The 18,379-nt window shown below is 42.1% G+C and overlaps 2 protein-coding genes across 6 annotated transcripts in view; one reads left to right on the top strand and one right to left on the bottom strand.

The window, feature by feature from the left end:
• Positions 1-18,379, bottom strand: part of LOC408602 (MKL/myocardin-like protein 2) — a 285,759-nt gene that overhangs the window by 128,269 nt on the left and 139,111 nt on the right. The window lies entirely within an intron of this gene.
• LOC410733 (glucose dehydrogenase [FAD, quinone]) overlaps positions 2,974-18,379 on the top strand; it is a 60,139-nt gene continuing 44,733 nt past the window's right edge. Inside the window, exon 1 of the mRNA XM_003251100.4 lies at positions 2,974-3,077. The gene's annotated coding sequence lies outside the window, so the exon portion shown is untranslated. The remainder of the gene's footprint in view (positions 3,078-18,379) is intronic.

Here is an 18,379-nt window from a genome sequence, read left to right as displayed (position 1 = left end):
TCCTGCTGGCCAAGACGAAACGCGATGATTATCGTTTACAGCCGCAGTGAAACGCAGTTGTTAGGCCTCGTTTCGACTGCCAAACGTAGATGAGACAATCGTGAGAACGCAATTAAGTTTCCAGCCAACGATTCAAGCCAAGGATTCAGGCTAACATGGATCATCCTAACCATTACGTCAGTCCCACGCAATATATTATTTACGTTCTGTTCGAGATGTTATTTATCCTTTTCCCTCGAATAATCGTCTCGTCAAAAGAATCGATTGATAAAGATTTTTACGATCGAATAAAAGGCTCGTTCAAGGCACGCACCTATCGCCGTTTATAGATTGTTTACACACAGTTGAAACACAGGTATCGTTATACACGTATTTACCAACGATTTGAATAAGCGCCGGATATTTGAAAACGTGTATGCAACTCGCTGAGAAAAATACGAGTTTTCACAGACATACGATAATTATCTTGGAATAAATCGCGGATATCGTGGCATCGTCGACAAAAAAATTCCACATTGTACTGCGAACGCATCGAAAAGAGAAAAGGAGAGGAGGGTGAAGAAGAGGCACGCAGGAGAGGAGGTGGTTGGGTGCGTGGGAATGCGTTTCCATTAAATCGGTCGATTTCTTGCTCGGCCACGACGAACAAGCGACGAAATCGAACATAAAGCACCGGTAACGATTCTCGGTCAGGATGTCGTGGATTTTCTAGGATGCTTCTTCTAGGGGCCTTCTCGATCATCGATCTTCCGCGTCTCGTTTGACCAACGCGGTTGAACGGTGACACGGAAGGCGTCGTGAGCTTGATTTATGAATATTTTTCTTCGACTTGTACATGTGCTGTCCACGATACCACGATCGTTCGTAAGTCGATGATGTTTTGTGTTGATTTGATTTCAGATGGTCCCGAACATCGGATAGATCCAACCTATGATATTACCGTCAAGACATCGAAGACAAGATGATACGTTATACGGTCAATCATACATCCTCATGCAAGACATTTTATCCATTTTATTTTTGTTAAAACTTTGTCTAGTATGTAGAGTACAATGAATCATACGCGCAGTAATTTCTTTTCATCCCACAAATTTTTATCATTACTTGGATCTTTTGAATACAATTATGTCTAAAATTTTTTTCTGTCTCATATTACAACAAGATATTCGAAAATTACGATAAAGATCTCTCTTATATTCCAGTGTAGTCGTCTATTTCCCCGAAAAGAAATTAGAATAGCTACACAAGCGTTCGAGATTTGATCAATTAAATCAAATTACCCGTCACGCAAAACACCTAAACCTAGAAGAAACTCCAATTTTGGATCCTTGGAGAGAGAGCTACCCGTCTCTCTGAGCAATCAGAGTATATCGGCAACCGGCGGTCGCGATCGAAAGAGACGAGGAGGGTTTAAAAAAGGAGCAGAGCCAGGGTCCAGAGGCGTGTTTCAAAATCGTCGCCGCGACCTTGCCGGCGAGGACGCCGCGTTTCTCCGCCGCGCGGCTCGTTCTCGATCACCTCTCTCGATCCATCGATCGATCGATCAGGTCGGCCCCCAGGTACACAGCTGACCGATGACTAAGATTACGCGGCACCGGCTGATTGTAATTGGCTCGCGCAAAACCTATCGCGTGCGCACTCGCCTCTAAAACGCAGTAAATCAGCGGCGGGTTAAGGATCGCTTATAAATAACCAATTAGAGACACCTGCGTTCGTCCTGTCTCCAGCCGAGAGCCGAGAGCCGAGAGCCGAGAGCCGAGAGCCGACCTTATATCCCCGCGGAATGCAGATGCGCGACCGTTTCGCTTTGATCTTTATTCTTACGCGCGGTATCGCGCGCCGCCGATCCTTTGTACCTCTTTGTATCGACAGTTATACGTACCAGTTGGCATTTGTACCTGGCGGACCTTTCGACGGGCAGGAGGGAGGGGGAGGAGGAAAAAGTATGCGATGCTGATTAATAGGCGAGCCCCGATGGTGTTTCAATCGCCTTGGATCCCGGACAGGAAAGCGCGCCCCGTTTCACGGACACATCTGTGTCTTTAAGGACGCATCTGAGAGGGAATCTAAAGAGGGGTTTGTGCAGGAACAAGGATACGATGAACGGGGAAAGATGGGTTGGGCTTTTTCCACGATTCTTATTGAGGATTCTTATTGGGATGTCCATCTTCGTTTCTGCTTGGATTGGGGACATTAGGTGGAAAGTATATATGTATGTCTCTACGATAATATCGAGCTTCTCTATTCTACTTCAACTGAAGATTCCATTTCGCTTTCGTTTTTCTATTCAGTGCGATATTATAATATTATAGATATCTATATCGATTTTATCGATGGAAATTTTCTTTACAATTATTCCTCCTGGAACGAGGTTCAAATGAAAATTACGAAGAAACGAAGCTTGCGAACGCAACAATACGGTTATTCAATCCTTTCGTTTAATTTAATTTAATTTAATTTAATTCGAAACAATAGTGTCTTATCGCGAAATCATACCTTCCGATTAACCGTAGAGGTAACAAAATCTCACCTATGAACTTGCCATTCGTTTCACGATGCGCTCCGGCAGAAGGAACAAAAAGCGACGCGAGAGGAGGACAACGAGGACAGCTAGCCGGTAGGCAATGGACGATACAGGGAAAGGAGAGGGACAGTAGAACTATGGAAAGAACAGAGGGAACGAACACGGAGGCTCGCGTCATGGTATACATGGATCGTTGTTTGTGTTGATCGCAGTGCAACACGCCACGCAGAAACACATCTGGTCGCGTGGGAAGATCGCGCTCTCATTACACACCGACCACGGTAAAGTTACGCCGTGTTTTTCTATTGGTTCAAAATTCGCGCGTTTCCTATAATTATCTGAAGTACGATGAGTTCGATGATTGGCCCTCTAGCGCGCATGCGCTCAGAGAAATTCACGAACCTCGCATGCGAACTCGTCGCGTTAGTCTCCTTCGAAAAGTGATTCGTGAATTGTACAATAAGATAAAAGATTCAGTTTGTGATTTCGCTTTGCTCTTTGTTCAATTTATCTCCAGTGATTTTCTTCCAATCCAGTTTGGCGAAATATCCAAGTAAGTGATAGCTTCGTTCGTACGTAGATAGCTACCCACGAATCGCATATCCGTTGTTATAGGTTATAGGTTAGGAAATAGGACATTGCGAGAAAATATTATCCCTTAGTTACTAATAATACACGTATAATTTAGAAATAACGCGAAAATATAGTAACGTTTATATAAGAAACAAGAAAGAATATATTCGTCGTTCAATTATTTATCGAATAATCAAGTTACGATGTAGAAAGTGACGCTACGCGACGAGAAGAATCCTATATTTTATACGAATACTGTATTTCACGAAGAAAAATACGCGACAAAACGGCAATTATCGATCGACAAAATGATTCTCTTAATAACGTTCGCGATACGGAGGAAGAGTAAAATTTATAAAGATCCACGATATAAGCGAAGCTGCGGACAAGCACTTACGCTTCTTACACATCCGCCTAACCCAACCCATACACACTACACAACCTGCAAAAATCACTTAACAAAAACACTTCGCACGGGAGAACAGCGGTCATAAACTACCAATAAATTACAAACCGCTGTACCGAGAAAACCATCAACTTAATTCGAAACGAAGGTAGCGGGATTACCGGGGCCTCGTCCACCTCGGTCTCCCTCTTATCCTTATCTCGTCGGCGCGGGTAATTGAATTAAGTCGCCTCGTTATTTCCCGCGGTAATCTCGTGTCCGCACGAGGGGCGGCTTCGTCGTCGTTGCGGATCTCGTCCGCAAGCCCTCCTCTTTGCTTTATTGCCCGATACAATTTGTCCCGGTCCCCCGTTTTATTTATCATACCCGGTGCCCGCTTCCGAGAACCAGGTCCCGATTCCTCGATAAGTTCTGGTGAAAAGAAGTCGGACGGGAAGCCGAGTACATATATATATATATATATATATATATATATATATATATATATATATATATATATATATATACACGTAGGATAGGACGGTTGGTTGCGAAGGTGGGCAGCGAACTTTAATTTACACTCTCGGTGATTTATCCCGAGGCGGCCTCCACTTCCGTCTCCGATTCGACGATCGCCCCGCTCGCTCGTTTCTTATCTTCGTTTTTTTCTCTCTTTCTTTCTTTCTTTTTCCTCTTTGCCGCTCCCTTTTCTCTCGCTTTCGCCGCGAGTTTTCGGGAGAGGGCTCGCGCTTTTTGATTTACGATCCCTCGAAGACCTCGAGGCAGCGGAACGGAAAGGAGGCTTGAGAGGAGCCGCGGAGAGGAAATGGAGAGAAACGGAGGAGGAGGAGGAGGAGGAGGAAGAGAAAAGAGGCCGTTTGTTTTGCTCCTTTCGAGTCAATTTCGACAGTCGCCTCGTTACTCCGTTGAATTTACGACGCATCGGGATGTATCGGCTGCGAGAGACCCGCGGCTCTCGTCGAATCTTGTATTTGAACGTGTTCGAGTATCCCCTCGGCCATGGATAAACGCGCGAAATTATGGCGGAGGCGAGAAACGATCGGCCATCGGGTAATGATGATTAATAGATTGTTCGATCGTGGCGCGTATCATGCGTTAAGGGAGTGTAAATGTATGTGTTATCTATTTGAACGTGATGAATGTAGTTTCGCGAGATGGAATATCTTATATTAGATCTTGATTCGTTACAAAATGTTTATGCATTTACGGAAAAGTTGAATATATTCATCGTTTAATTTCATTTTGCAAAATCACGATTGATTCTATCTATTCCGCGTATTCTTTACTTTGTTGTTGTTTTTTCTTTCGAAGCAAGATTCCTGGATATTATCCGACCGTATTATTATCCGCGTAAACAAGTTCTCCGCGATAAACATTTCCTCCTATTAGTCATCTCCTATTAGTCATCAGTCCAGGTGGCGTCTATTTACAAACTTATCTTAATAAATCTTATCTGCTAAAAGGTTTTCTCAATGCTGACGAACAACAGAAGAAAAAAAAGGAAGAAATAAAAATTATCCTAGCTAAAAGATTTATTCACGAAATAAGATCGCCGAGAAATAACTCTTAATACGTCGCTCTTCTTCTTCTTCTGCATCGAAGATTCATTTTAACGTAATGGAAGACGCTCTCTAAGGCAAGTCAATTATTAGGCACTATCGAGAGATTCATCTAAAAGAAAGAAAGAAAGAAAGAAAAAGAGATCACCCCATTCGTAACTTCTTAATCCTACCCTTTAACTTTCTCGATAATATCAAGCGGATCGCACAAAGTATCAAACGAAACCGAGCCGCGTTCAAAAACCAACAGACGATTCCATCGTCGTCCGTGGTACAAAACAGGAAGAAAGAGCGAAGGGGGAAAAAGAAAGGGAGCAAAAGGAAGTAAAAAAAATCACGGAGTAATTTAAACTCTGTGAACGAGAGGGAGGTAGGAGGGGTTGTTTTCGTCTTGTTTCGAGATCAGATCGGCAAACGTATCGGTCGGAAGCGAGCACCGGTGCCAGAAAGATTGACTTTATCTCGTGGCAAACCGATGTTCCGACCCATCGAGACGGCTCCTCTCTTTCTTCTCCCGTTTCAAATCCGACCAAGGAATTACCAACGAGGGCACAATATGTCGGCCCCCATTAAAATTTCGAGCGATGCAAATGAAAGTTTTTCGGGTCCCGCGAAGCTTGACAAGCGGCTGCTATTCGCCCTCCGCCCGGGGCCCTCCGCTTTATGCGCCACTCTGCACGAGTGACAGCGAGGGCCCCGCCGGAATCTTGTATAATTCGTCCGTTGGATGGAATTAATGGGCCGTCCGCGAATTTATCACTCGTCGGACGGAGCTCGGGGACGGAATCGAACGTGAATATTGATTTCTTCTCTTTTCGAATTTGGGGTGGTAGGAAAGGGGGGAAGAGTGGTCTCTTGAAGAGCGAGTCTTGGAAAATAGGGTAGATATAGGATGACACGAAGATTGAGGAATTTGAATAGGGAGTTTCGTTTGGATGAGGGATTAGATATTTGTGGAGAGATAAGAGATAATACGAATATATTATTTATTTTGATGTAACTATGTAAATTATATCGATGAACAGTTTTTATCTGATTTTTCAAGCGAAGATGAGGATTAATTACGTTCGAACGAGTTTTTCGGACGTCTCAAATTAAAAATCATTTAATAAAATCATTATTCGTCATTATCTATAGTTAGAGCACGTTGTAATTTTTGAAATGGATATAATGGATAATGGTTCGTTCTTCCTTAATGAATGCGCAACAATCGATCCATCTCGAAACAATGGACTATAAAATTAATGGTTCGCGAAACACTATCCTCACCGTGCGGAGGGATCGCGTCCATTAATTTAATAATAATCTCCATTAATTTTTTTGCATAAAATTTCGAATTTTATTACGAATTCTGCGACAAACACGTTGATTCATTGTCCCAGTTAACCGCGCGTAATTTCTTTCCTTCGCCCATTCATTTATTTGACGAATGATTCGAAAGGAGGAACACGGAGGAATTCAATTACGATTTGTGGAATTACCCGTTGCAAATGCACCACAAGAGAACCACCTCTCGAGACACACTCGCGAGTTTCACATTCGAGATTCTTAATTAATTCTCCCGCGAGATTTACGGTGCCATTCGTTACGTTCAATCGCGCCACGTTATATTCATACACCGAATAGAACGTAATCGTAATAAGTATCGATAATATCGATAGTTTTTCAAGATCGCGACACGCTCGCGATTCAGCTCGTTTTCTCGTCACGAGAGTTGGACGCGAATATCAAATCGAATCGAAATAAAATATCTTTGGTGTACTACATATATATATATACGAAATATGTAAATATTGTTTTATCATGAAATTTCTCGAAAAGGAATACCGGTATATATATTATCGCCAATGCTGTACTATAAATTACAATAAAATTTCCCTATATAATACACGCGAAGTAAAAACTATTCTAAAATTATCCTCCTCCCAGTGTCGAAATATTAGAAATATCATTCTAATAAACGGACCAAAATTTTTTTCATCTACCGTAGAAGCAGTGCCATAGACCACGGTTTGGGATTCTAATCCGAGCACCGCGTAAACTATCCTTTTAAGAGGCAACAGCAGCACCAGTGTACGCTGAGAAATCAAGGGAATTTCGCTTAACGAGTCGATTAGAATTCGAGAGCCGAGCCGCGTTACAGGAATTTTATATCGGCGATTTATCGGCATATAGTTTAGGAGTTAAACGGAATTCCACTTTCCGAACCGGCAGCTTCCGTCTAATTTTATCGGCTTCGTTTCCTTCTACGTGCCGGCAAGCATTCGAGGAATCGATATCGATTAGCATCGCGCGTTGGATGGCGAAAATCCGGCCGTGTGTCGCGATCTCGTGAGGCTTCGCTTATAGATTACAAAGGATCGTGGCATTTGCTTGCCGCGAATTTTCAATTTTTTTTTTCGTCAAAGTATTTGTCATCTCTTCGACGATAATTCGATTTTCGGACGAGTTTTTTACACACGTGCATTCGTTTCGAAATCGAAAGATTTTAACTTTCGAGGGAGTTAACAGGTGTCAAGAACAAAGTGTCGGGGGGGAAATTTTTTCGAAACGCGCGAAGAACATTGGCGTGAAAACGTGTTTTGAAAACACGGATCTAGCGAAACAGGTAGCTTAACTAGTTTAATAACTAATTCATAAGTCGCCTGCCTATTAATAACATAATTTTTATCGCACGAGATATAATGTAATATTAATGCGCCGATTCTAGATCGATACACAGATTGTTGTATATTATATCCTCGATAAATGTTTCTTACATGTATATATACACACGTATTAATAATTAAAAACTGGATAAATTGTTTCACAGTCTGATATTTTACAACAAATTTATTCTCTATTCACTTTTTTACTCGCCGATAAAAAAATCCGATTCAGATTAATTCTAACTCGATGGAGGGGGGGATCAATTTTCGATCCCGGGATAAATTTCATTTATCGTCGATAAATTTATCGGGTGTACAAATTTTCTTGACGATCTCCTTACCATCCATAACATTCTCTGTCGGAACTCGGATTCACGAGCAGGTTGCCTAATCGAGGAACGTCTCTAACGGGTGTCTAAATAATTCCTACGTGGACGGATCCCCGTGGGCCGCGCAATAAATTTGCACACAAAGTGCTCTTTGTGCCCGATACCCTCCCCCCCCCCCCCTTTTGCACCTTTCCGCGCCGCTCGCCTAGCCGAGCTTCTTCTTTCTATTTACGCGCGATCTTTCGCCCGTCAGAGGATTTTATTTCCCTTTCCTCCTCATCCTCCTCCCTTCTCCCTTCTCCCTTCGAAGCCTGGAACAGCAGAGTGGCTCGTCCTCTCGCTCTCTGGATTTTATTGTCCCTCGGGATGTTCGTTGAACCACGGGAATGGTTCATTCCGACGTAACGTATTTACGCTTCGCTTCGTTCAAGATATCGTTTTCAAGATTAAACTTTTATCGCTTTCGTGGGAATATAAACAAGGTTTATTTTATTCCTATGTAAATACGTATTATATACTATTATCCTGTAATTCCCTCTCTATATATGTATATAATTCCCGATAATGTTCAAGGATTCTTTTCATTCGAACGGATGAGAAGAGATGATTCACGCGAGTCGTATCAGAAAATTCTATTGGATTTCTTATTTATTCTCTTCATCCGCGTACGGACAGACGGACATATTTTGTTGCGAGAGTTGTAAAATCGATGGAGAATTTTCGATGGTTTGGAAAATTGATTTGGAGAAATGGAAGCAGTTCTCCGATCTCTTTAGAATTTTTTCTGAAGAAAAGAAAAGAAAAAAAAGAATCAAGATTCGAGTAGAAATAGGACAAATTGAAGGATAATTTTATCCGATATTAAATCAAAATTATACCCGTGTAATTATCTTAGAATTATCTTTGCCGAACGTTTCGCAAACGATCGTGACTATTTTATCCTCAAGTAAGCTCGTTTCTCGCGTCATTAATTTCACCCCGAGAGTGCTAGAGAAGAAGAAGAAGAAGAAGAAGAAGAAGAATAAGAAGAAGAAGAAGAAGAAGGAGAAAACGGAGTGGAGGAGAGAGAGAGAGAAAAAAAGCGAGGACGAAATTAACATGACCAACGCGAATGAGTTTCGGATTGTGGGCCACGCGGTCGCTAATGATTTAACGAGCCGGTGGCACGCGATGGGCGTGGATTCCGGCAGGAGATTCGGGAATTAAGATGTTGCAACCCGCCATCCGAGCCCTCCATCTTTCGCGGAATCTCCCTTTAACGAGGGAACCATTGTCTTGATTGATTTTTGCCACGGATTTCTCCCCGCCTTCCGAAAATTTTAACCAATTATTCCTCTTTTTCTTCTTCTTCTTCTTTTTCTTCTTAGGCAGGGGAAACAATTTTAATGATTTAACGAAGGAAGGGGAGGGGGAAAAACTCTTCTGTTCGAGAGAGATGAATTCATTAAGATCGAAGGTATTCGTTAATATTCCATTTCACGGTTGCATCTCTAGTTAAGATGTGGAGGGTAGAATTAGACGCGAGTTTAATGGATATTAAGAAGGAAAATTAATTATGATTTTTTTTTTAAAAATCGAATAATGGTTTTAAGGATAAGGTGATTTTTTCCATATTTATGTATAGACGATTAATATTTGAACAATTAATATAATGTGTCTTTCAAACGTTAAATTTTGAAAGATATGTGGAAATTCTTGGAATAAACGTGAATATTATCGGATTCCATCGATCAAAGCAGACAAAATGTATCTATCTGCACGAGGAAAAAAAAAGATTTTAAGACCTTGAGACAACAGGTGGGCAGATATGTCGAGATACACGCGAGAAATAAAGAAAAAAATCGAAGATAGATCCTCTCTCATCTTTCCTCTTTAATCCTCGGTTAATTAAAACGAAGATTTTCATCCATCTTTTCGAAAAATTTCAATCCGATCTCGTGTGCTAGTAGAAGGTTCGTGGATTTTTATCAATCAAAGACGAAAGAGATCAACGCGATAGATCAATAAAAAAGAAAAAGAAAAATACGAACAGGAGTGCAATATGTATTTAGAAATCCATAAAATTTCATAGGTTTTGATTACTACTCGAAAGCAATAAAATATACAAATGAGCAGAGATGATTATTTTGTAAAAGTTGGTTTTAAAACGAGATCTACAAATTGAAGATATAGTTGTGATATACAATTGTCTTAAATAATAGATTGTAATTGTTTAATTGGAAAATCTGATAATGTTAAGATATCGATGATAAAATAAATTTCTCTTCTCTTATTCAAAACTATCATTAGAAATATCGTTAACCATTCTTTATGAATTAATAGAAATTGAAATACAACACTCTATTCCCAACTCGATTCAAACATTCTTAAAAGTAAAATGAAAAATCTACTTGAAAATATTTCCACCCCGTTCGTACAATATTTCATATACTCCATCCAGACAAATCTACTCCACGTAATACGCCTTATCCCATCTCCGATCTCTCGAAGATCGAGAGTTGCGTTTACAGTGGCTAGCGAGCAGCAGGGTACCTTGTCACCTTGAAGCTATTGCTCGAAGATATTGTAGGTTGAGTGTAGGTAGATTCCCCCTCTCCTCCACCGAGTGATGATCCTTCGCCAACCACCTTGTCCCTCTCTTTCTCTCCTCTTCTAGCCGATAAAGCGGCTAGCTAGTCCCTCTGGTCCCAGATTTTCCCAGGCAGATTTTCACGCGGATCGAGAACGAACGAAGGAACGAACGAACGAACGATCGAGGAAAAAGAAGGAGGCGATGGCGTCGCGACGACGAGAATCGCGCGTGGAACGCAAGCCGGTCGCAGCGTTCTCGGCCGGCTTCTCTCTCGCTCTGAAGGAAGGAGGAACGTTGGTTAAGAACTGTCGATCGCGTGGCACCTCCCGAGAGGGATCTCGATTCTTCCGTCGGTTGGGAAGGGTAACCTCTAGCAGCGACCCACGCGATCACTGCCTCCGCTCGCTTGCCTGCCTCCGCACGCGATCCGCCTCTCGAACGGACGTCCGCGATCTCTCGATGTGGAGTGGCTCGAGGGGCGAATTTGAAGAAATCGAAGAATGATGGATACAATCGGGGGGAGAGGGAGAGGGATTCGTGAATGGAAATAGAGAAGGAGGATTTGAAGATTCGCAGCTTTCCGAATTATTATTCGAATTTTCTCTCCCCCCTCCCTACTCTCGAAAACAATGTGATAATTTTAATTTCAAGATTATTTGAAATGGAAATATCTTGCGAGTTCTAGATCCCCTGCTCGAATAAACTTTAAATAATCGGTATTGAAAGGTGTATGGCAGTTGGAAATTTATGCGGTGTAAATAAACAGGAGGAACAGCAATCGGAAGGTGCATCAATCCAAAAAATTATTTCTCTACGTCTATTTCCATCTACATCGAACAAATAAACCGTATCTTGCGCGCGTATATATTTGATCAGCGGAGGATTCGAGGATTCTCCTCTTCCCCAAATTTGTAACTTGTAGCTATGAATTTTTAAAGCGAAGCGGAGTTCAAGGACCTCCTCCTCTCTCGTTTCCTTCTTTCCTCCTTAAAAATATATTATATATTATATATTATATACGTGTAATAAGAGATCGAATTTTAATTTTGAAAAATCTATACTGCTATACACCCGATACGTTACACCACCCAACACTCGGCCGTGAAATCTTCCACGTTACGAAGGCTTTAACGGTTAAGCCATTACCAGGCCGTCACCCGTTAGATTTCGATGGCAAGGATACCTGTTTATAAGGCGGCAAACCGCGTTGTTGACTGCGAGAGAGCCCGTGGCACGCCGACGCATTCACCTGTATGACGTAGTCCACCGGATCGGATAGGATCGGGCGGGCTCTAGAAGCGGCGATTAGCGGGGCCCGTGGGCGAGCGGATCGCGGAGGAGGAAAGGCGCCGTGGAAAAAATCGAGACCGCTTCGTGTAAAACTAGTTGATGACGTGGTGTGCCAAACACTCGTTCGAATTCGGCTCGGGGAACGAACTCTCTGTTTCTTCTTCCTTCCTTTGTAATCGTGGATACCCATCCAATCGTGGATGGATGATAAACTTTGGAAAATTACATAAAACAGAAAAGAAAAGAAAAAAAAAACGTGACAAGAAATGGTAGAATAACATCATAGAATTAGCAATATCCGTAGCTTTCCTAGGACAGATTTTTCAGAAAATTGGTATCCAATGGATAGGATCTTTTTATTATAAATAAAATTCCTTCCTTCTTTTTTAAAAATTATTCGTGGCATTTTATTTTAGATCAAGCAGGAAAATGATGACATTTTGCAAAGGCAATCGTAATCGTAGATATCCATCCAATGGATGATAAAAAAATTTGGAAAATTACGTAAAACAGAAAAGAAAAAAAACGTGAGAAATGGCAGAATATCATCAATTAGCAATATCCGTAACTTTCCTAGGACAGATTTTTGAGAGAACTGGTATCCAATGGATAGGATCTTTCTATTATAAATAAAATTCCTTCCGCGTCTTTTTTAAAAATTATTCGTGGCATTTTATTTTAGATCAAGCAGAAAATCGATGACATTTTGCAAAGGCAATCGTAATCGTGGATACCCATTCAATGGATGATAAACTTTGAAAAATTACATAAAACAGAAAAGAAAAAGAAACGTGACGAGAAATGGCAAAGTAACTTGCATCAATTAGCAATATCCGTAGCTTTCCTAGGATTTTTCAGAGAGCTGATATCCAATAGATAGGATCTTTTTATTATAAATAAAATTCCTTCCGCATCTTTTTGAGACCCGTCGTTTAAAAATTATTCGTGGAATTTTATTTTAGATCAAGCAGGAAATCGATGACATTTTGCAAAGGCAATCGTAATCGTAGATATCCAATGGATGATAAAAAAATTTGGAAAATTACGTAAAACAGAAAAGAAAAAGAAACGTGACGAGAAATAGCAAAATAATGCATCAATTAACAATATTCGTAGCTTTCCTAGGACAGATTTTTGAGAGAACTCAATGGATAGGATCTTTTTGTTATAAATAAAATTCCTTCCGCGTCTTTTTGAGACCCGTCGTTTAAAAATTATTCGTGGAATTTTATTTTAGATCAAGCAGGAAATCGATGACATTTTGCAAAGGCAAATCGAATCACAGAAATCCTTTCCTCCCATTAATTCGTCATTCTCGCTGAAAATAACCCCACTTCGAGGGGGGAGGGTTATTTTAAATGAAAAAAAATGAGTTTCGGTTATACACCTAACAGCCTACCAGAAGAAGACGAAGCAATCTCGAGCTTTCTGATCCCCTACGAGATCCCCTCCGATTATCTCGATCCATTCCGAACCGACGACGAAACGGCACCGGTACCCGGCGTCCAAAGATTACGTTAGGAGAAGGAGGAGGAGGGGGGGCCGCATTCGGCCCGGCCGTTTCACTTAACGATCCGATCGAGGGGGCCAGAAAACACGTGGCGGGTTCGAGGAGGCGAGCTTCCTCGTATCTCATCCGTATCTTCGTTCCACGTGAAAAATGGGCTTGCGACGGCCAACTCTCTCACGGGATCCGCGGCCGGCCACGACAACACGGCGACAACCAAACCGATCGCGTATCATTCGAATATATCCCCCCACCTCCTGCAAACACGGTTCCACGTATTAATCGCCCCCTCCCCTCCCCGTCGCGATGATTTATTCCCGAATTAAGATCCGGATCCGGATAACGGTAAGTGGAGCGCGTTGGACCCTCTCCAAGATCTTCGAAAGGCCTTCTTAAGTAGCGTGACATTCATTCAGAGTATAAAGTGTGGGGTGTTTTATATATATATTCGCGAAAGATATTTGCCGGGGTATCGAGAGTTTGTTGAGCTATATTATTTATTGAAACGAATAGGAACGTTTTTGTTCATGTTTATTGTTTTGCAACCACGATATTTAAGCTCCACTTTGTTACATTTTTCCTAGCTAGAATAGTAGTACATCGATTCTAATTCCAGGTATCGAGAATTACTGCACGAAAGAACATCGAATAACTTCGTTTTCGAAATCATTGAATCTCAATTAGACAAGAAATCGGGAGACGGAAAGTTGTCAATTGTTCCAAAGATATTACACACACATATATATATTAACCTGTACGAGGAACGACAGGCTGGAGAGATATAACAAAATAGGCTAACCCTCTCCAAGAGTATCGACGCGAGTACGGTGATCGATGGTTTCTCTTCCGGTGTCGGATACTTAAACTCCACTTTGTTACATTTTTTCCTATTATACAAGAATAGTAGTTACATCGATTCTAATTCCAGGTATCGAGAATTACTGCACGAAAAAACATCGAATATTGAATTTCGTTTTCGAAATCATCGAATCTCAATTAGACAAGAAATCGGGAGACGGAAAGTTGTCAATTGTTCCAAAGATATTACACACACACACATATATATATTAACCTGTACGAGGAACGACAGACTGGACAGATGTAACAAAATAGGTTAACCCTCTCCAAGAGTATCGAGGCGAGTACAATGATCGATAGTTTCTCTTCCGGTGTCGGATGCTTATAGCTTCAGTTACATTTTTCCTACCTATACAAGAATAGTAGTTACATCGATTCTAATTCCATGTATCGAGAATTACTGCACGAAAGAATATCGAATATTGAATTTCGTTTTCGAAATCATCGAATCTCAATTAGACAAGAAATCGGAAGATGAAAAGTTATCAATTGTTCCAAAGATATTACACACACACACACACACATATATATATATATATATTAACCTATACGAGGAACGACAGACTGGACAAATATAACAAAATAGGCTAACCCTCTCCAAGAGTATCGAGGCGAGTACAATGATCGATGGTTTCTCTTCCGGTGTCGGATACTTAAGCTTCACTTTGTTACATTTTTCCTACCTATACAAGAATAGTAGTTACATCGATTCTAATTCCAGGTATCGAAATCATCGAATCTCAATTAAACAAGAAATCGGGAAACGGAAAGTTGTTAATTATTCCAAAGATGTTACATATATATATATTAACATATCCTGTACGAGAAACGACAGGCTGGAGAGATATAACAAAATAGGCTAACCCTCTCCAAGAGTATGGACGCGAGTACGGCGATCGGTGGTTTCTCTTCTGTGGCGTGTATTTACGGCGTGTGCGTGCGTCGCCTAGCCGAAGGGGTCTCGGTCCGTTATCGGGCGAAAAGTCAAAAAGGGCCGGGCGAGATTTATCGCGGAGAAGGTGGTCACGTGGCCAATGGACCGTGGACCGTGGCGAGTGTAAACACGTGTTCCTGCCGTTGTATCCGACACCATAAAACTGGAGCACTTGATTTTACTGCCTGTCGCGGCCCCAATGGCGGGTCCCTCCTTCGATAAAAGTGTCCGCGAGGGGCCCCGAAACGCGCCACCACGAATCTCCTCGACTCCCCCCCCTCTCCTTCCTTTTATTGGATCGGTATCTCGGGACACGCGTGACACGCCGCTTTCCCCCTTATTCTTCCTCCTCCTTTTCTTCTTCTTCTTCTCCACCGCGCCGCCTCACACCCTTGCCATATAGGAGGAGGGGAGAGGGGAAGGTAATAAAATAAAATATTCTTAATATTTACGAGCGGACGACTCGTTGCCACTTGGAAGAAAGTCTTCCGTGGAAAGACTTCTGGTCGGCAGTCTTTGTTCGAGGGGACCGCGATTTATCGGGGGTATGTATAAGGGCCACTTGGGGGTCATCGGGGTCCCCGTTTTCGATGCCGAAGAGATACTTGAGGAACCGGTGCGTCAAGGAGATCGTTTTTATAGGCTGGCCGGATAAGAGAGGAGGATATTTATTGGAAATGGGGATTCGGGAATTGAAACGTAAGGTGTTGCTTTCTTTCCTTTTTTCTTTTTTTTTGAAGAGTATCGATAATATTCGTTCGAAGAAGTCGGGATAATAAGAATATAGATTTATAAAGATGAAAAACGAATACGAAACAACGATATAAATGTATGAATAATCGGAGCACGAATATATATATATGTGTGTTGAGAGGCTAGATGTCAAGTGTACGACGAAGTGGAAAGCAAAACACTCCATTTCGGTCATTGTCACCTGTTGCACTTTTCCACAACCCACGCGTCCCTCCTTTGAAACTTGCGCAACCTCCAAGCGCATACAACCTCCTCCTCCTCCTCGCAATTTCCATTCAAACAATCCTCCAGAACGAGCGGAGGAAAGTTGGCGAAATACCAACAAAACTCGTGGTTGGGCAACGAGCAACAACGCAAGCGCTCGAGGAACGTCGCCGGGACGGACAATCGGGCGGAAATATTCTCAGAACGCTGCGCTCGCGATGATTGCGCAACGGAAGAATTACCTGTTTGTACTCCTGTTAGGAAATTAGGTGGAAAAACGAAAAGGCTCGCGGTCGATGGCAAAACTTTCTTAGAAAACCGCTTTCGCGGCCTGCCTCGAAAACACGCGTGGAACACCTGGAACACCTCGAAGCGCGACTCGGGATAGGAGATAGAGGTTTTTCCCAACGATGATCAGCCTCGGTTGGGAACAATACCCGACGGGGCCGTAACAAGCCCGACTTATGACGTGACGATGTTTGATAAATCGATTAAACGATCGGAAAAACTGGCTCGATCGAACGACAATGTTGGTTTCGCGGAGGGAAACGTGCCTCGAATCGATGAAACCAGGCGGTATCCCAGCGGGAAGTTCGATCGGTGGAACGATGCTGGAAAATTACCGGAAAGTGGCTCGTTCGTGACTGGAAGATTGCCGAGAATTGCCTATTTGTCCTTTGCACCGTGTGTCGTTAAGGGTTTGTCGACTCGATACGGGGGAACCGATAATGTCGATGGATACACTTTTTATGCTCTTTCTTTTTCCTTTTCCCTCCTTTCTTTTTTCTTTTGACTTTGTCTTTGCTCCGTTTCAAGGAAGTTTCAATCAAGCTGGTGTTATCGAACATAGCATCGTTCACAGCAAATTCAAGATTCCACGAACATACCTCAACATATGTTGAAATATTTGACGAAGATGAGAATATTTGATGCTTCGAAATGAAAAGAGAAACGAAGAGACTCGTAAACTTTTCTCTCAATCCTCGACAAACTGGCTCCTTCCCTCGATCGAGGAATTTTAATTAAAAATCGAAACGTAAACAACTCTCGGGAATCCATCGGAACAAAGGAATTATATATACCGCTTCGAATTATATTCCTCCGCATCTTTTTCTCCTCCTTCGCGTCTAATGCAACGATCCAAGGTTCGTTTCGAGATGCACACGACGTGGAATTAATTCGCGGCACGTACACACGCCGATTTCCAGGTAGCGGAGAGGAGGGAAGCGTCGCGCTTCGAGATCCATCCCGGCCGCAGCTTTCGTCGCGCGGAATTAATCGATGATTTAAAGGTGGGCAAGGTCGATCGTCGGGGGCGATGATTCAGAGAGAGGCGGTGAGTAAGAGGCGTCTTCTCGTGTTCTGGGACGTGTTTGGGACGTACGGCGAAGACGTACGGGCCCCGGGGAAGAAAAACGGGGGCCCGAATTTATCTTGTTGATCGATCGCCGAAGAGGCAGGAAGAGGCCTGGCCCCCGGGCCCTGCCGCTTATCGGCCCCTGCAATCTTCGCTCCTCGACAATTCGACAATTCCCAACGCGACAAATTTTTGCACCCCCGACACGCGGCTGTCGATCCAAAATGATGGAAATATATCAGCTTCTTGCTGAATTCTGGGAATATCTGTTTCACTCGGAGGGTGTCGGGGGATTCGTGGTGGATTCGTTCGCACCAATTTCTTGCAATTCTTTTTTCTCGTAACGAGATTCGAAGCCTCTGAAGCATCGTCACGTATAGAGATTTGTATCGAAAGCGTGTATTCAAATACGTATGATGAAGATGATTAAGATTATTTTACTGAAACGAGAAAAAATAACAAAAATGTCGAAGCCTCTGAAGCATCGTCACGTATAGAGATTTGTATAGACTTGTATCGAAAGCGTGTATTCAAATACGTATGATGAAGATGATTAAGATTATTTTATTGAAACGAGAAAAAATAACAAAAATATCGAAGCCTCTGAAGCATCGTCACGTATAGAGATTTGTATAGACTTGTATCGAAAGCGTGTATTCAAATACGTATGATGAAGATGATTAAGATTATTTTACTGAAACGAGAAAAAATAACAAAAATGTCACACATACGTGAGGAGTGATGGAATCTCGTGTCTCATTTAAAAAAGAAGAAAGATATGTTAATCTTCCGCTCACTGCAATAATATTACTATAAATGCGAAAAGAAATTGTGACAAGTTGTGATTAGCTGTTACAAAAGAGTG

This window comes from Apis mellifera, linkage group LG1 (genome assembly GCF_003254395.2).
Source record: "Apis mellifera strain DH4 linkage group LG1, Amel_HAv3.1, whole genome shotgun sequence".
Classification (NCBI taxonomy): Eukaryota; Metazoa; Arthropoda; class Insecta; order Hymenoptera; family Apidae; genus Apis; species Apis mellifera.
This window is presented reverse-complemented; position numbering and strand designations above follow the sequence as displayed.